The sequence below is a fragment of the Dioscorea cayenensis genome, chromosome 7 (assembly GCF_009730915.1).
Source record: "Dioscorea cayenensis subsp. rotundata cultivar TDr96_F1 chromosome 7, TDr96_F1_v2_PseudoChromosome.rev07_lg8_w22 25.fasta, whole genome shotgun sequence".
Classification (NCBI taxonomy): domain Eukaryota; kingdom Viridiplantae; phylum Streptophyta; class Magnoliopsida; order Dioscoreales; family Dioscoreaceae; genus Dioscorea; species Dioscorea cayenensis.
Window position 1 is genome coordinate 6,071,365 of NC_052477.1, and position 19,388 is coordinate 6,090,752.

At 40.8% G+C, this 19,388-nt stretch overlaps 1 non-coding gene and 1 pseudogene across 1 annotated transcript; one reads left to right on the forward strand and one right to left on the reverse strand.

Annotated features, from left to right (window-relative positions):
* Positions 1–10,617: 10,617 nt before the first annotated feature.
* LOC120266122 lies at positions 10,618–10,724 on the reverse strand. The gene has a single exon (XR_005537965.1). It is a non-coding gene; the product is annotated as a small nucleolar RNA R71 (small nucleolar RNA).
* Positions 10,725–17,979: 7,255 nt separating this feature from the next.
* LOC120265031 lies at positions 17,980–18,680 on the forward strand (annotated as a pseudogene).
* Positions 18,681–19,388: the final 708 nt, after the last annotated feature.

Below are 19,388 nucleotides of genomic sequence, written 5' to 3' on the forward strand. Positions count from 1 at the left end.
ATCGTATGCTAGTTAGAGAGATTGGCGGACTACTATGATCTATAGAGATTCCCCATGTATATCCAATCCCATCCCAATGAGATGAGAATAGAAGCGAATCGCTTTTGGCTTCGGCTTGTAGTCCTTGTAGTCGGTACATACAGCACCCGTTCGCTAGAATGCTTCTTTGGTTCGGGATGAAGCCAAGCGATACATATGACAGATGAAGGAAGTGCCCACCCTACAAGAGGGAACATGCCCTTACGTTTATCAGTTATAAACTCCAACTTTGAAGCCTTAGCTCTGTACTATAGTTTTCAAGAAAGAACCAAACAAGCAAGGGTGAAAGCCGTTTTGAATTAAAGTTGGGGAAGGAAGGGAAAGTTTGATCCAGGATTGGAGAGGAGAGGTGGATGGAATAAAAAGCTCGAGATGGATTTAGGAGTCTTTGTGTGAGCCGTATGCGGTGAGAGTCACACGTACGATAACGTGGAGGTTCGCGTCTATACGTGTAGTGTGGTGGTTGGGCCTACCCATCCTAATTGCTCCATGATCTATGGGTCTACTGGAGCTACCCACTTCGATCAATTAGCCAAGATTTGGACCGAAAACGAAATCACTAGTGCTCAATCTAGTGGTATTTTGATGGGGATTCTTTCTATCACTGTAGGATCCTTATTCATGATCACTGCAGTTCCTCTTTGGGTAGCTGTAGGACGGACAACCCCTAAAGGTAGTAGGGTAGGATGGGTGGTACTGAGCCACTTTCTTTGCAGTGTTATCACACAACTGCGTGACTTGAAGAGCTACTCGCTTTGCAGTGTTGTCCCACAAGATAAGCATGCCGCCCGCCTGCTGGCCGGGCGAATTGAAGTTATCTTCCTGTCAATTGTCCACTCAGTCAAGTGTAAAAAACAAAGTAGAATCAAGCAAGGCACGCTGCTAGTGTGCTTCCTACCCATGAGGAAAGAAAGAAGAGTGACAAGTTAAGATTTGACTGTTTGCAGCATGGGAACTGATTACCCCAAAAATCCCTGGGAAAAAAGATATCTCGGTAACAAAAACCATAGGAGGCTTTATTGGCGAGATCCAATGATAACAGCTGCCCAAAAGAAAAACCGCCTGGAAGTCTGACAACCTTTAGTACCATACCCTACCCCTGAACCAGTAGCCTTCTCACCAAGCGATGACCACTTGGAGTCTCCTTCTTTCTGTAACTTAGCCTTTCTCCGTCACTCTTATAATGCTTTCTAATAGTAGATATGCCAATGAATGTAATACTTGAAGCAACAAGACAAACCGGTTTTTTTAATAAAAAATTGATAAACCAATGCCCTTTGTATGGTTTAATTGTTTAATTTCATGTTACATTCATAAAAAAAGCCCAGGTGAGCTCAATGATGCGATTTGAGAAGAAATCGACATTAAAAATGATGTTTTAGGGCCCCAATACTGCAGCAGCAATGTAGCAGCTTGAAACGCGAAGACTTGGTGAAAATTCTAAGTCTGGGAATCCTTACGGGCAACCTCATGGCCGTGAAGATGGCCGCAAGCAATTCAGAGAGCAGGTTTATTGTAGCAGTTTTACTGTACCACTTATTGAAATTTTTGGCATATTTTCTAAGTATCCTCACGGTCAGTGTTCTAACTATGAACCAGCCCACAAGCCATCCCGAGATAATCTCTAAAAGGTGGTTAGGGTATCATCCAAGGTGTCTTTTGGCCACCCCTTTTGTACCATCATCTTCTAGAGCTTCAAGGCTGTGGGAGAAGGCAGATCTGAGGAGCAAATCAAAGGAAGAAGAAGGTTACACTAAAGGAAGAAGATCAAGGAGCTTGCCGGCGTGGATCTGACATGTTCTTATCACCATCTTCTAGGCTTCGTCTTAGGAGAGTTGTTATGAGCTTTGTCTTGTATGAGATTAGCGGTTTTCGCCATGACCATTGGAGTAACCTACTGTTAGATGTCTTTTGGCCCAATCACCAATGCCTTTGTGATTTCAGCATCCCTCTAGCTTTAGTAGTCCCCAGGGGATCCTAGCCTGTGGACCTCGCACTTTCATTGCCACTTGCTTCTTTAACATGCTTATGTGATTAGCCTTAGTCCATGTGTTTATAGTTTTCTCTTTGTTATTTTTCTTATTGATAAGTGCTTGTGTATAATTATTACGAAGTATACTTTTCTTACATTGAGCATCACTTTTATCAGATTTTATGGCTCATTCGTATGTATTTGTGTTTTTTTTGTGCATTTAGAGTTGTGGAGACAAGTTTGGAAGAAAGGAAGCAAAAATAGATCATGGACGCAATTATTGAGGAAACTTTTGGACCGAACAAGGACTAAGGCATAAGTTGTGCTCATAGACATGTGGGTGTGTGCCAACCTCCAAAATTGTCAAGTGAATACACAAAGTGGAGGGGCAAAAAGGTAGTCACTCTCATATGTTCCAACTTGTGCAACATTGTCAAGAGCTTTGTCAATGTGGTTAAAAGCAAGACGTGACATGATCTACTGCATGGTTGTGTGCCCAACTTGGTGACCTCAATGAAGAAAATGAAGTCAGGAGTATTTTGGCGAAAGTACTATAGTAGTTTATTGTGGCAAAATTACTGTAACAGTTACTGTTTATAGCGCACAGGAAAACAAAACCTAGAAATCCACACGGCCTTGTGGAAATTCCACACGCTCTTGTGGATGCCCCATTTTAGCCCTATAAATATTGCTTTGAGAGCTTCTTTTGGGGTCTTCTTCTTATCTTTTTCCTATCTTTTGGGGAGAGTGTGGCTAGGGTGTGGAGAGGTTTTTGCTGGGATTTTGGAGCAGCTTTACGGCATTCGACATCAACTTCCTTTGGAGGAAAGATATTGGGGGAACTCCCGACGGCCTTGATTTAGTGCGGTGTGCCCTAGGCTTGACGAAGAAGTCTTTGGAGAAGATGAGTTGGCTCCTCAAGACCAGCGATACGGACAACAAGGGGGATTTCTCTATGGATTTCTTGCATTTATCTTTGATTTCATCTTTGCTCTTGTATTACACCATGGAGAGCTAAACCCCTAGTGGGTGCTTTGACTTGTAAACCCTAAGATGACTATGTTTCATTAACTTCTATTATGTTTCTTTAGTTGATGTTTTAATTGAGTCTCAATCTTGCATGATTATTGTTGTGATTTTCCCTTATAGTGACACTAGGGTTGAGAATCCATCTAGGTAATCCTTTGAAGGGGTGACAACTTCATTAGGGTTAGACTTAGTGAGATTGAAGAGGGTTGAGAGGGTGAATCGAGAGGTAGCAGAACGTCCCCTTTCCCTTCCAACGTGATTTATACTACCTCCATGTTCCAAGAGTTCTTTGCGATCGTGATAGAGTGAAGTGCTAAGAGACAAACTCCATTAGGGTTTAGTTACACAAGTAACATAGTGAAGTGTTGGATAATCCTTAATGCTTGGGCTTAATCGTGATTAGGGGTCTTTTGCCTGGAACAAAGGGTTAGATCTATATTAGGGAATATGGCTTATCACCTGGATTCTTTAGAACCTCAAGCAGTCCCATACAGTGTGAGGTGTTGAGAGCATCCCTTTCCACCGGGGCATAGTGTAGAGGGCTAGTCACAGTTGACCTTAGGTTTGAGACAGTGTGTCTTTAGATCTCCATGACTCATTAAACTTTAATTAGGAGGTATAATATTAGTCTTGCACTTGAAGCAATAGTCCTAGGGTGAGCATTGTCCGAGTACCCAATTTTACCATCGATTACCTCTCTTTATTCCTCTTGCTTTCTCTTTTGCCTTTATTTGTATTGATATTTTGTATCAACATTAGTAATTGGTTTTCACTCTAGCTAAATAGCTATACTCCTTGTTTATGAACAACTATTCCCTGTGGATTCGATTACCGACTCACAGGGGTATTTTATTACTTTGACAACCTTTATACTTGCGGTACACACAAGCAAGGGGTGTGTTACGTATCTTGTTTTAATCCTATATTTGGTAGACTAGATAGTTCTGACCAGGGGGAAGTAATAACAGTTCTTTGGACCCCAAGGAATACGACCCTCTCGTGCGTGCACGAGAGGTATTACTTGATGACCCGTATACTTGCGGATCCAATCAGGATGAATCCCCTCTCTCCTACAGAAATATTGCCTCCCTCCTCCCCACACCAAAAAATGGTCTTTCCTATGATTTGATTTCTATTCCTTTAGCGTCTTGACAATCGCCGCCTCTCGTCTTAAGAGTCTTTCGCATTAGCCCCTCCTTTCTCGCTCTCTTGTGCTTGAGTAGATATATTTTTCAATATGTGGGGGAGTTTGATAAGTGCATGAGAAGTCATATTTTTCTATATGTTTTACATCATTGAGCATCATTTTTATTATGGTTTATGTCTCATATAGTGTATGTGGTGTTTTTTTTTTTTTTGCAATTAGGTTATGAATGCCTTAAAGGAAGAAGAAGCAAAGATAGGTTATAAAGACACATTTTGGGAGTTTTTGTGCAACCTAAGGATCAAGAAAGAAAAAGAGCTCATGTACATGGAGGTGTGTGCCAACTTCCAAGAGAATTCAAGCTAATTTGTGAGTTGGAAGGGCACAAAGGTAGTCACACACCCATGTCCCTACTTGTGTGAAGAATGCAAGAGCTTTCAAATAATGATTTAATAATGAAAACTCTTATAACCTACCACGTGGACGTGTGCCCAACCATGTGGTCTTAAGAGAAGAGTATGTGAGCTGTGTTTATGAAGAGTACTATAGCAAAATACTGTAACAAAACACCGTTGCATTTTAATGTAGCAGTATCATAGCAAAAATGTTGTTCATGTGACCGTGTGCAAATTCCATGTGGTCTTATGGGAATTTCTGCAACTCACGCGGGCACGTGATATCTCATACAGTTGCGTGGAGGCACGTGACAAACACGGTTTAGGCTTATAAATAGCCCTTTTGCCCTATTCTTTGGAGACTCTTTGCTAGCGTTTGAAGAGAAAAACGGCTAGGGTTTCAAGAGGAGGTCTTTGGTGAATTTGAGGGGTGTTCTTCACCAACTTTGATAGATCTTTTCTCCGTCATAGAATCAAGGGGGCCTTCAGCAACCTAGCTTCGGAGAAGGATCCTTTAAGACGTTGAGCGACCCATCAAGGCCGTCATCATGAATTCAAGAGGTTTTTATTCCATGGTTTACATTGCTTTTCATTGCATTATTGTTTGCTTTGTAATTTTCCCCATGGAGCGCTAAACCCTAGTAGGTATTTGGGAATGTGAAACCTAGCATTTACTATAGCAGTTCACTGTAGCATTTTCACTATAGCAACATATGCAAATTTCTGGAATCTTCACTGCTCGTATGCTGACCGCATGCTCGGCCGCATACATCCTGAGAGTGGGTGTTTAAAAGGATTCTAGGGCATCTTTTGGGGGGATCTTATTTTAGGCCTCTTGGGCTACCACCACACCTTCCTTGCCGGTGATTTCCTGTAATCTACTGCGCAAGCTTCACCAAAAGGGAGGCAAACATCGGAGAAGGAGATAAGGAGAAGATCCAAGGCATCAAAAGCATTGTTTGAGGGGAGATCTCTTCAAACCTTCAAGATCTTCACCATCCAAGGGGATCTAAAGCTAGAGGGAGAAGTTCTTGCTTTTTTCTTGTTTATTTGTTCCTTGGAGTTATATGTGTGTTCCTTTTTCATTAGGAACTAACTTATTGTTGGTTTGGATATGATGAACTCTACGGTTGCTTGTTTGTAATTTGGATGATCATATATTGTTGGATGTTGTATTTCTTTTATGAAATCTTGTAGTTTGTGGTTCAAGCTTTGTGCTCTTTGCTGTGTTGGATTGCATGAGAACTCTGTGGTTCAACTTCTAGGTTGTACTTGGTTGCGTGACCATCGTCCTTATACTAGACACACTTAGCTTGGAAGGGATTCATGTATGAATACACTGTGACCATCGGGTATTTCGTACTCCTCCAACCATTAGGGGTCAACCTAGATATTGTGTTTAATTCTAATTAGAGATTTCCCTAAGAGTAATGCAATCATAGAAGGATTTGGGCGGAAGTGATTTCGATCCAATACTTGTACCGGATTAGGGGTTGATCGCCGTGACCATCGGGGTTGACCTACTTTAGGAGTCTCTTGGCCTAACAACCATCTCAACATTTCATCCTAAATTCAAGACCTAATGACAATCTTAGGGGATTCATTGTTCAAATCACTCCCTTCCTGTGTTTGATTTTACCTTGATTACCAATTGTGTATAGTAGAAGTCCGGATTTCTTTCTAGTTAATTCTTTGTCTTTGTTTGTAAATACTATTTATCTTTTGAATTGTTAGGCTATAAAATAGAGAAAAGAGAAGTAATAGTAGCTCCTTGGCCCCATGGGATGTGATCCCTGTGTCACACACAGGGTATTACTTGATGAACCCGTGCGCTTGCGGGATCACAATCATTTTTCATTGCATTATTTTTTTGCTTTGTAATTCACCCCATGGATGGATAAACCCTAGTAGGTATTTGGGCATGTGAACCCTAAGATCTTATCATTTGTATTGATTTACTTTATGTTTTCTATTTAATATGAGTTTATTTGACTTTTAATCTTGTTTTCTCATTGCTTACATGTCGTATTGATCCTAGTGATTGATTGGTATTGGATGATTTGTTACCTTTGTGAGAAAGATGTCCCCATTAGGGTTAGAACTCCAAGATTAAAGAGAGTTAAGAGGGTGAGTCATGAGATAGTGGAGTGTCCCTTTCCCTTCCGATGAGTGCTTCCTATCTCCGTATTCTCTAGACTTTATGCAACCATATTTGGTGTGAGGTATGAGATTGAGAGATTTCTCCGGCATGACCTTGTAGGGGTTAGGGATCTTTCACCTAGAAGTAGGGTTAGATCTATCTTTAGGAATCGGTTACACTCCTAGGTATCCCTAGAGTTTATTGGGGTCATATGTGGTGTGAGGTGTTGAGATTGAACAATTTCTCCATCGGGGCTTGAAGGCAGGGACCGATTGTTCTTGGATTACCTTGACTCATCTAACTTGGTTTAGAAACATTTAGTAAGCCTTGCACTTCATGTTAGATCCTAGGGGGAGCATTGCCCTGGTACCTCATCTTTATTGATTGAGATCTCCCTTGTCTTCTACTTTCCCTTTGCTTGGTTATTCATATTCTTGTAATTAAGTTCATTTTATCACAATCTTGATTCTGACTAGATAATTGATAAGTGGTTAGTACTAATACTTATGTTCCCTATGGATTCGACTACCCAACTCACCAGATATTTTATTACTTTGACACCGGTGCACATGCAGAACACATACGTAAATAGGACTTGGTTACTTTAGTCATTCACTTTTTGATTTGTATTTACTTCATATTTTTTTTTTCTTTCACTATTCTCATTGTTTCTTTTCATTGATTTAAGCTATAGGTTATAATCCAAGGGAATCCTTCTACATTGGTTCAAGAAGGTCTTGAAATTGAGCGTAGATTGCATAGAAGAAGCAAGGAAACTATACAAGAACAAAATTTTCCAGCTGAATTAGAGGTTAAAGAATCTGAAAACATGGCAGAACAAGAGGGGCAAGAAAGAACACTTTCAGATTTTGCTCGATCTATAGTTCGTGGGACATAGTCGAGCATTGTTAGGCCACCAGTTGTAGCCTAGAATTTTGAGTTGAAGCCGAGTTTCATTCAGATGGTTCAGTAGTCTGCACAATTCAATGGGTTAGCCGATGAAGACCCGAACAACCATATTGAGAATTTTCTTGAAGTGTGTGACATATTGAAGATCAATGGGGTTTTGGATGATGCAATTTGCTTGAGAGCATTCCCATTCTCATTGAAAGGAATAGCCAAACAGTGGCTCCGTTCATTGCTGAGAGCTTCCATCACAATATGGAACGAAATGATAGAAGCTTTCCTTGCAAGGTATTTCCCTCCTAGAAAATCGGTGAAGCTTCGAAATGAGATCTCTTCATATGTTTAGATGGAGCTAGAATCATTGTTTGAGACATGGGAGCGATTCCAAGATCTCTTGTGTAAGTGTCTACAACGTGGGTTCCTCGAGTGGATGATCATTCACACATTCTACAATGGGTTGAACCTAAGCACTAAATAGCTTCTTAATGCCGCCGTGGGAGAAACATTGGGAAACAAGACCCAGAAGAGGACCGACAGTTGATTGAAGAGATGGGATTGAATAGCTAGCTACCAATGGAATGCAAGGGAAAAGAAGAAAGTGGCCTGAATTCATGAGATCGATGCGATTACATCCTTGGTAGCCCATGTAGAGGCATTGAGCAAGAAATTGGACACTTTAACTTCACCAAGAGTGGTCGCGATCACAGTTACGATGGTTGTGGGGGTTCATATATATTATCTGATGGCCCTATCTTAATTGCTACTTCAGCCCCAATTGAACAAGTAGATTTTGTAGGTAATTCGGGAAGAGGACAAGGTAATCCTTATAGCAACACCTATAACCAAGGATGGAGGAACCACCCAAATCACTCATGGTGAAATCAAGGGCAGTAAAAGATTGTTGCATCACCTGGGTTTCAGCAAACACCTTTGATTCTGGAGAGAGTTTCAGAATTAGAAAGGGTTTTGTCAAAGTTCATTCAGTTAACCGACACAAGGTTCCAAAACATAGAGGCAACACTCTATAATCACACCTCTTCCTTATCTGACGTGTTTGAAGAAGGACCAAACTGAAGAGCAAACAAGAAATTTCTAGATTTATTTAAGCAGTTGCACATCAACATCCTATTCGTGGAGGCTTTGTCACAAATGCCTCGGTATACAAAGTTCTTCAAAGACCTCTTAACAAACAAGAGGAAGATGAAGGAGAGTGTAGCTGTGGTTTTGGAAGGTAATTGCTAGGTGATGCTTCAGAAAAATTTGCCGAACAAGATGAAAGATCCAAGAAGTTTCATCATACAATGTGTAATTTGAGGTTTGGGTGATGCTTCAGAAAAATTTGAGGTTTTGAGGGCATTTCCACAGCGGATTTGGCGAGGAGAGAACAATTTGGAGCAAAATCTACACCTAGGACTTGGTTTTGAGAGGTTGAAGACGACCGGAAGCCACCCTTTTGAGTGGCGTCTTTGGAAGCTCCTCTAGCCTCCATCTTTTGAAAGAGTCGTTTTATGGTTTATTTAGTTGTTTTCATGACTTTCTTGGTGTATTTTGTGACTATAAACAACTAAACCCCCAAAATTACCAGATGTAGGTGAATCTTGGGGGTGAACTTGTGTTGTTTGGATGCTTGATCTATATATTGCATTTTGGCTTGGTTGTGATCCATGTTTAGTGTATTTGAAAGCCTTGGTATGTATGAGAACTCTGTGTATCAATTCTTAGGTAGTACTAGATTGCATTACCATTGCCCTAGTATTAGACTCACACAGCTTGGAAGGGATATACGTATAAGTATACCGTGATGATCGGGTATTTGTACCCCTCCATGTCTAGGGTTGAGTACTAGCTTGTGTTTTAACCATAGCTTTAGAAAACAACCTTTCCCATTGTAATCACAGGAGGATTTGGGTGGAAGAGATTCCATTTCCAAAACTCGTACCGGATTAGGGGTCAATTGCCGTGATCATCGGGTTAGCCTAAACTAGGGCTTTCTCGGTCCAACTAGCAACTTGCATGTTAGTTCTAATATCCTACACACTTTAGTAGCCCCTGAGGGGATCCTCATCCGTGACCACTTCCTTGCCCTGATTATTCCCTATATTTTACCTTCGTTGTTCACATTCTAGTTGCATTTAGTTAGTTTCTTTGCATTTTCTCTATCACATTCGGAATTGTAAGTTAAACAACATTATGAAGAGGAAGTAAGAGTAGATTCTCGGGACCTTGGGAATACGACCCTCTCGTGTATGCGTGAGAGGTATTACTTGATGACCCATGCACTTGCGGATCACTCATCAAGTTTTTGGCGCCGTTGCTGGGGATCCACGAGGAATACTTGGAAAACTTTGACATGTTGATTTAACCATTATTTTGTTTTGTGTTTTTAATTATTGTATATATTTCATCATTTCTTCATTCACATTTTCTTTTCTTGTTTTTCTTCAATCTCTAAACCTTGATTTTAATTATCTTGCGAGGTGCCCATCTTATGACACGAGCAAGTCATGCAAACTTAGTTGAGCCCGACGACAAGATTGAAAGGACATTGCATAGAAGTGGCCAAAAGTTCAAGACAACAGGAGATTCGGGTTGAGTCTAGTGAACTCTCAATCATGGCCGAGCCTAGGAGAACTTTATCAGATTATGAGAGGCCACAGTTCATTGGGAAGGAATTCAGTGTACAAGCACCTGTTGTACCGACCAACAACTTTGACATCAAGGTAAGCACGACAGGAATGGTCCAGAATTTAGTCCAGTTTGATGGGTTAGCTGATGAAGACCACATGCTCATCTGTCTTGCTTCCTCCTGGTCTATTTCACTTTCAAGATCAACTCAGTATTTGATGATTCCATAAGATTGAGATTATTTCCGTTCAGTCTAATAGGAGCTGCATACAGATGGCTCACTTCTTTAGCTCTTGGGTCCATCACCACATGGAAAAAGATGGTGGAGAAATTTCTTGCTAGATATTTTCCACCGAGCAAGGTAGCAAGACTGAGACATGAGATTTCATCTTTCAGGTAAGAGGACTCTGAAACACTCTTTGAGGCACATGAACTGTTCAAGGATCTGTTACACAAGTGTCCTCATCATGGATTCCCCACATGGATGAGAGTGCAGATGCTATGTTATGGGCTAAACTATGCTATAAGGCATTCATCGATGCTGCAGTAGGTGGTTCATAGAGTAGCAAACTTCATGAAGAGGCTGAGAAATTAAATGAAGATATGGCTAGCAATGAGTGCTATTGGAGCACTAGATAGAAACCCCCAAGAGTAGCAGGGCTTTATGAGGTGAACGATACAACTGCTTTGGCCACAAAAGTAGATGCTTTGACCAAGAGTGTCATGGATAACAATGCATTGGCTACCAAGGTTGAAGCTTCAACACAGAGATTTGATCAGTTTATGTTAGGGTCCAGTGTAAATCCTAAGGCAGTGATGTCATTTGAAACCTGTGGTGTTAGGTATGCAACCTGACAATACCCCATCTTTCTTGCCCCCTTGACGCCAGTGAAGATAGTAGACTTTGTCAGGGAAGGACCAAGAGGACCGAGGAATCAATATGGCAATACCTATAACCCGGGGTGGAGGAACCACTTGACTTTCTCTTAGAATCAAGGTCAGTCACAACATAGGCCTCCACCACCTCAGGGAAGTCAGTATCAAGCCCCTTCCTAATAAGAGAGGAAGTATACCATTGAGGATATCTTGGCCAAATTCATGATCAACACAGAGGCGAGGTTTGTGAATGTGGACAAAAGGCTTGATGAATTTAGCACAATGTTTAGAAATGTCCAAGCTTCTATTCAATCTCTCAAGAATCAGGTTGGACAGCTTGCTAGGGTACAATTTGAATGCCCCTCAGGTAGTTTGGCAAGTAACACTGAAAGCAACCCAAAGGAACATTTGAAAGCTGTCACACTAAGAAGTGGGAAACAGTTGAAGGCAAGAACCAAGGAGAGCCCAAGTGCCTCAAATGAAGGGGTAGCCATTCGGGAAGACCCTAACTCGAGTGAATATGCAAGTAAAAAGAATGAGAAGAAACATGATGAAGATGTTCCTAAATCTCCAATACCAAAGGGGCCTGAGTATAAACCTGTAGTGCCATATCCCTCAAAACTCAAGCAAGACAAGGAAGATGCTCAATTAAAAAAGTTCCTCAACATCTTCAAGCAACTTCATATTAACATTCCCCTAGTTGAAGCTCTCTCACAGATGCCCAAGTATGCTAAATTCATGAAGGATCTCCTTACCAGCAAGAGAAAACTAGAAGACTTGGAGACCATAACTCTATCATGGAATTGCTCTGTTGTGATCCAAAAGAAACTGCCCAAGGAACTCACTGATCCCACCAGCTTCATCATCCCCTACATGATCGGGGAAGGAATGCAAGAAAATGCTTTAGCTGATTCTAGGGCTAGCATAAATGTGATGCCGTACAACTTGTTTTTGAAGCTAGGGTTAGAAGATCTGAGGCCCACATGAATGACCCTACATCTTGCAAATCATTCAGTGCAAAGACCTTGAGGTGTAGTTGAGGATGTTCTCGTGAAAGTTGACAAGCTCATTATTATAGTGGACTTTATAATCCTTGATGTGGACGTTGATGTTGAAGTCCCTTTGATTCTCGGACGTCCATTCCTTAACACCTCGGGTGCTTTAATTGATTTGAAGGGAGGCAAGATGACCTTGAGAGTTGGAGAGGAACAAGTGGTATTCACCCTCCCCGAAGCAATGAAACACACACTTGATCATGATGATACTTTATATTTCACTGATAACACTGATTTAATCATTTCTGATTGTGTACAGGAGGTTCTAGCTCTAAATCCTTTAGACGAGTAGTTGGAAGGGATCAAGATCAATGAAGTTGAAAACAATACCCCCACTCCTCCACCAATATAATAAGTGGCCCAAGTGAGAAGTGATTCACCATCTCGTGGCATGAAGAAGAAAACGTTGATGAGGATGTGGAGGAAACACAAGAAAAACTTAAGAAAAGTGTGGATGTCACCATGTTACCACCCCGAGAGGTAGATTGCTTGTTCTTTGAGGACAAAGGTAAATTCAAAGTTTTTTCATGTCTTTCAATGAATTTTCCAGGTAGCAACACTTCACCGAAGAATGGAGGTAACTCTCCACTGTTTGTCCCACCATGAACATGAGGTAAAACGCGTCAAGCTAACGATGTTAAACAAGCGCTTCTTGGGAGGCAACCCAAGCTTTTAAATTCAATACACTTTTATTTTTGTATTCTTTGAGTGTGAAGTGGGTCTTGTTCTTAGTTAATGTTCATGTTTTAGTCATTTTGTTCATAGTTTTTACTTAACTTTTTCATGCATGTTGTTGTGATGCCTTGAGTTGTTTAACGTTTTGATGCCCTGAGAGCTAATACTTGAGTATTTATGTGCTTAATACGGCTTTGTTTTCATTGTTTTTAGGGTTCTGAGGAGGTTATATTGATGCAAAACTGGAAATGACCTATTTTTGGACAGTGAGAGTGCCCTTAAGCAATTCAGAGGGCTCTTGCAGGTGGTGCCCTTGCTCGCGTAAGGCACCCGCAAAGAGACAGAGGCATCTCATAAGTGTCCTTGCTCCCACAATGATACCCATGAGCATTTCAGAGACACCTCATGATTGCCCTTGCGGCCACAAGGGCACCGGTAAGGGCACCCGAGTGAGAGATTTAAAGGGTCCCTCACTCATCTCTCACCTCTCACTCTCACTCTCTCCTTCTTTCTCTCATTTCTCTTCCATTTCTCCACCAAATCTCCTCATTCTTTTTTCTTAAGATCACTCTCCTCTTCCTCTAAACTGGTTTTGTGAAGAAATTTTGAATCTTAAACACTCTTTTGGGCTGATTTGAGCACTTGAATCTCTCCATATACTCTAGGACAAAGGTAAGCTTCTTCATCACTCCATTTTTGGTTTTTAAGGGCTTTGTGGGGTGGATTCTTTGGGATTTTCGTTCTCTTTGGTTGCTAAAACAAGTGTGGAGTGATTTTCAATGGTTGTGAATTTTGTTGGCTACTTTTATAAGCAAAACTCTTGCAAAAAATTTTCGGGTTTACTGTAGCACTGGAATTTTTCACTAGTTTTTCATTCTTTTGAGTTTAATTTGCTTGTTGATAAGTGCTTGAGTAGACATATTTTCTATATATTTTGCATGCATTGAGCATCATTTTTACCATGGTTTACGTCTCATATTTTATATTTGGTGTTCTTTGGTGCAATTAAGTTGTGAATGCCTTGAAGAGTCAAAAGGAAGCAAAGATAGGCTATAAAGAAACAATGTTGGGAGTTCTTGTTCAATTCAAAGATCAAAACATGAGAGGAGTTCATGAACATGGAGATGTGTGCCAACTTCCATGGAGATTCAAGCCAATTAACTAGTTGGAAGGGCACAAAGCCAGTCACATCTTCATGTTCCTTCTCTTTTTAAAGATTGCAAGACCTTTCAAGGATGCATCGATGAAGAAAAGTCTTACAGCCTACCATATGGACGTGTGCCTGGCCATGCGGCCTCAAGAGAAGAGTGTTTGGACCACGGTTGTGAATAGCACTGTAGCAAAGTTCTATAGTAAAACATTGCAGCATTTTACTGTAGCATTGCTGTAGCAGAATTACTGTTCATACGATTGCATGGAAATTCCACATGGGCGCGTGAAGGCACGTGATAGCCACTTTTTGGGACTATAAATAAGCTATTTGCCCTATTCTTTGAAGACTTTTTGCGGGGCTTTTTGAGAGTACTTAGAGGGCAAGGCGGCTAGTGTTCTAGAGGAGGTCTTTGGCGATATTGTGGGCCATTCTTCACTAACTTTGATCGATCTTTTCTCTGTCATAGCATCAAGGGGGCCTTCAGCAACCTAGCTTCGGAGGAGGATTCTTCAAGATGTTGAGTGATCCATCAAGGCCATCATCACGAATTTAAGGGTTTTTCTCTATGGTTTACATTGTTATACATTGTATTAATCATTATTTTGTAACTTGCCCCATGAAAGGCTAAACCCTAGTAGGTATTTTGGCATGTGAACCCTAGGATCTATTCTTTTGTATTAATTTGCTTTATGTTTCTATTAAATTCGAGTTGATTTGAGTTTTAACCTTGTGTTTCCATGGCTTGCATGTTTTATTGATATTTGTGCTTGATTTATTATGCATGATTTGTTACTTTGATCAGAGAGGTCTCCATTAGAGTTAGAACTTCAAGGTTAAAGAGGGTTGAGAGGGTGAGTCATGAGATAGTGGAGTGTCCCCTTTCCATTCTGATGAGTGTTTCCTATCTCCGTATTCCCTATACTCTATGCAACCATATTTGGTGTAGGTCGTAAGATTGATAGATTTCTCTGCAAGGACCTTGTAGGGCGTTAGGGATGTTTATCCTAGAATTAGGACTAGATCTATATTTAGGAATCGGTTTCACTCTTAGGTTTCCCTAGAGCTTATTGCGGTCATCTGGGGTGTGAGTTGTTGAGATTGAGCGATTTCTCCACCGGGACCTTGTAGGGGACTACTACTGGTAGCTTGGAGGCAAGGGCCTGTTATTCATGGATTACCTCTACTCATTAGACTCAGTTTAGAAGCATTTAGTAAATCTTGAACTTCATGTTAGATCGTAGGGGAAGCATTGCCCGGGTACCTCACCTTTATTGATTGAGATCTCCTTTACTTTTTATCTTGCCCGTTTTCTTGCTTATTAATATTCTTGCAATTAGTCCATCTCATCACATCCATTGATTTCGGCTAGATAACTAAGAATTGGTTACTACTAATACTTCCATTCCCTGTGGATTTGACTACCTACTCACCGGGGTAATTATTACTTTGACACCCTTGCACTTACGGTTCACAAGCAATTCGGATATGTGTCACTTGTAACTTGGTTAATTGGTGTCTTCTTGGTCTTATAGGCATGAGGGTCAAGAAAGTAGCTCCAAGAGGGCACGGAGGGATTGTTCCCCTCCCGTCGATGAGCCAAGGTTCAAGAATGAAGATCATAAGACAAGGTTCACACTTTTGTCACAAAAAGGATTCGGTACCATCAAGAGGATACATTGGGACGTGACTTTAGAATTAGATGGCATCATACTGGAGCTCATTTCTCATGATGGGTGGGATAGGTTGTTCCCCATTGAAGAGCCTACCTACAAGGAACTCACTTTAGAAATGTTGAGCACTGTTGAAGTTGCAAAACAATGTCCGTTCACTCACCAAGTGAGTTTGATCTCTCTTTGCGCATTTGGGAAGAAACACCGAGTTACTCAAGATCATTTGGTTGTGCTTTTAGGGATCTACACGGAAGCATACACACACACACACCCGAGTTTAAAGCCTTATCTCAAGACTTCCGGTACTCGGTGACAAGTGAGACATATTGGACCTCCATTGGCACTAGCTCAAGGACAAGAAAGGCATCCTAGATGTTGTACCTTGCACATCGCTATATACATGCACTATTGACTAGAGTCATCGGGGGTCGGCTAGACTGGATAGGGGTGGTGTCACGCGCAGACTTATTAATTCTCTATAGCATTATTGAGAACTACCCCCTCCACATGGGACACCTTGTCGCGGAGGCCCTAGCACATCAGGGGCAGTTTATTCGCCTTGGAGCTATCTTCGCCGGACTGTATATCACACGGATGATCAGAGGCATGGTCTTATTGAGTGTACCCAAAGCATGTCAATCATTGATACTATTGCCTTGCTCGGGATGCAAACCCTCGTGTGTATTGGTTCTTCTCACGGGGTCTTGAATCACGAACTGATAAGGGAGGCTGAAGACTGACTCTAGAGTAGAGAGGAATTAGAAAAAGGGATAGAGTCCACTATGTAAGGATAAGAAAGTTTTGCACCCTAGTTGGCAAGTTTCGCTTTGACCGTCTTTCCAGTCTTCCTTGGAATTGAGATTAAGTAATTAGGTCAAGTCTTTTTTTCTCCAATGGGATAGGTGACTCGCATAGAAAGAAGTAGAAATACAGAAAAGGAAAAAGAGAAATAGCCCCTAGCTCTAGGAAATTGACTGAGAGCCATGGTTCTAACAGGACATATATCTCCCTGAAAAGAGGATAAGAGAAAATAAGACTTCAAGGTAACTTGTTCCTAGGTCTATAGCTCTAGAATATTCCACACTATATCAACCTTTCATCTTGACTTAATTAAAAGTGGGTCAGGAAAGGATCCCAGAGGACCCAAGGAGAGAGTAGAAAAGGAATAAAACTCTTTCATTCTTTCTTTTGGACTAACAATCTAGAAAGACCACGGTGATGGTCAAAGCACTCCAGCATCGAAGTAGCCAGATCCTTTAGGAAGGGAATCCAAAGCTAATCCAAAAAATGCACCAGTTGATGCTGAGAAAGAAGAAGGATCTTATGAAGACAAGCTAGAAAGAGGTAGTTCGTAGATTTGAGATGAAGAAGAAAGTTCAAGCAAGAGATTCAAAGCTCAAAAAGAATACTCTATAGAGAATTAATACGAGTCAAGAAAAGCCTTGGAATTCTTCAGACTAAGGAAAGAAAGTGTAAACTAACTATCGGAAGCTAAGAGCACTTATCTCAAGAGTAGAAGAACTAGCAACTTGAAAAGCTTTCCTCAAGAACCCCAGGAGTCCCACATCATCTAGACAATCAACAGAGCCACATTCAAGCTTCTAGTACTTCAGTCCCTACAAACCGAGTTTATCGACCACAACATGATAGCTCTTCTTGTAGGATTCATCCATTAGACCTTCTACCCAATCCACTCAACAGAAATAGAGCAGGACAAAAGAAGGCAAGAACTTTGAAAGCCCATTTTGAAGCGAAAAATTATAGTACTTTACTGAGAGCGCTAGACTTTTTCTCTTTCTGGATTGATTCCCACTTACTTCCTGATAGCTGGCTTGGCCCATGAAACCAATTGTCTTATTGTCCTGGCTCACTTCACTACTTTGGAGAATGGGTTATCCCCCTTTCTGGTTCACAAATGCTCTAACTCATTGGGAAACTCCATCCAAATTCTAGTTGATGTAAGCACTACCCAGAGGCAGAGTCTAAATCGATCAATGAAGTCTTGGGTCCTTTGTCTAAGGGCCCTTTCGTTCCACTAGCCTTAATGCACTTGTCAAAGTTGCCAAGGTGGCATTGGTGGTCTCGTTTTATCATAAATAGATAGAAAGAAAGCATTATTCTTCCAATTTTTAAAGAGCCTTAGCTATATGCTTAACATATGCAAAGAACCCACTTACTCGAATCTGAAATTAATTATTTATATTATATTTAGTAAATCTAAAATTAATTATTATTATATTGAGTAAATTAGTAAATCAGATTTCTTCTTTGGCTCTATCATCGTCTTTCTTTGTTCAAGTATGGAATTATCTCCCAGAGTTGCAGAACTCACGACTCTATTAGAAGGTATAATGACCAATTTTTACACGAATTTTCACGGGGATGAGATCGGTCGAATGGTCTCAATTGGAGATGGGATTGCACTTGTTTATGGATTGAATGAGATTCAAGCTGGAGAAATGGTGGAATTTACCAGAGGTGTGAAAGGAATAGCCTTGAATCTAGAGAATGAGAATGTAGGTATTATTGTCTTTGGTAGTGATGCCACTTTTAAACAAGCAGATCTTATCAAACACACTAGATCTATTGTGGATGTTCCTGTATGAAAGGCCATGTTAGGCCATGTGGTCGACGTGTTAGGAGTACCTATTGATGGAAAAGGGGCTCTAAGCGATCATGACGAAGACATGTCAAAGTAAAAGCCCCAAGGATTATTGAACATAAATCTGTGCATGAACCTATGCAAACAAGCTTAAAAGCAGTGGATAGCCTGGTTCCTATAGGCTATGGTTAACGAGAACTTATAATCGGGGACAGACAAACCAGAAAAACTGCTATAGCTATCGATACTATATTAAACCAAAAGCAAATGAACTCAAGTGGCACCTCTCAGAGTGAGACATTATATTGTGTTTATGTAGCGATTGGATAGAAATGCTCGACTGTGGCACAATTAGTTCAAATTCTTCTAGAAGTGAATGCTTGCATTAATAATATATGATGATCTTAACTATGGGTGGAACCCAAATTCAAATTCCCACTTCCCAAAGTAAAACCTCTCGAAAGACTATGATAGGGGGTGAAAAGACAAAAGGTGTGAAGGTGGCTCGCGGGGTAGAAGACATCATCCATATTGTGGTAGAATGGAGCAAGGGAGCGAACTCCCAGACTTGCAGGCAGAGGTTGAAACCTTCACTAAGACAATGTGGAGGACATATGTCCATTATAGAAAAAAAAAAGCAGAGTGGTTAGAGGTTGAAACCTTCGCTAAGACAATGTGGAGGACATATGTCCGTTATAGATAGAAAGCAGAGTGGTACCACTGGACAGAAGAATCTCTTTAAGTTTAACTGTCCATCGAAGAGTTTGCTTTAAACACTGGTGGCATATGGACAACCAGTCGAGTAGTAGCTTTCTAAGGCACAATCCCTAGTCAGGCAGCTACTGGTATAAAAAAAATCATCTTTGTAACGCAGTTCTTTAGAACCTTCTTTGCTGGTTCTATTGCACCATTTTCTTGAGCATAATAAATGCAACAGATAATGCTACCATAGTCTTTCATAAAAGAATATGCTTCCTTCATTGCTTGTGAACTGTGGGTCTCTATCCATAGTCATGGTTGGTGGTTTTTGTTTTGGAATACCGAATCGATAATGTATGATCTTTCTCTTTCTAAAGTCGATGACTTCAGTAGAAGTAACATTCCCAT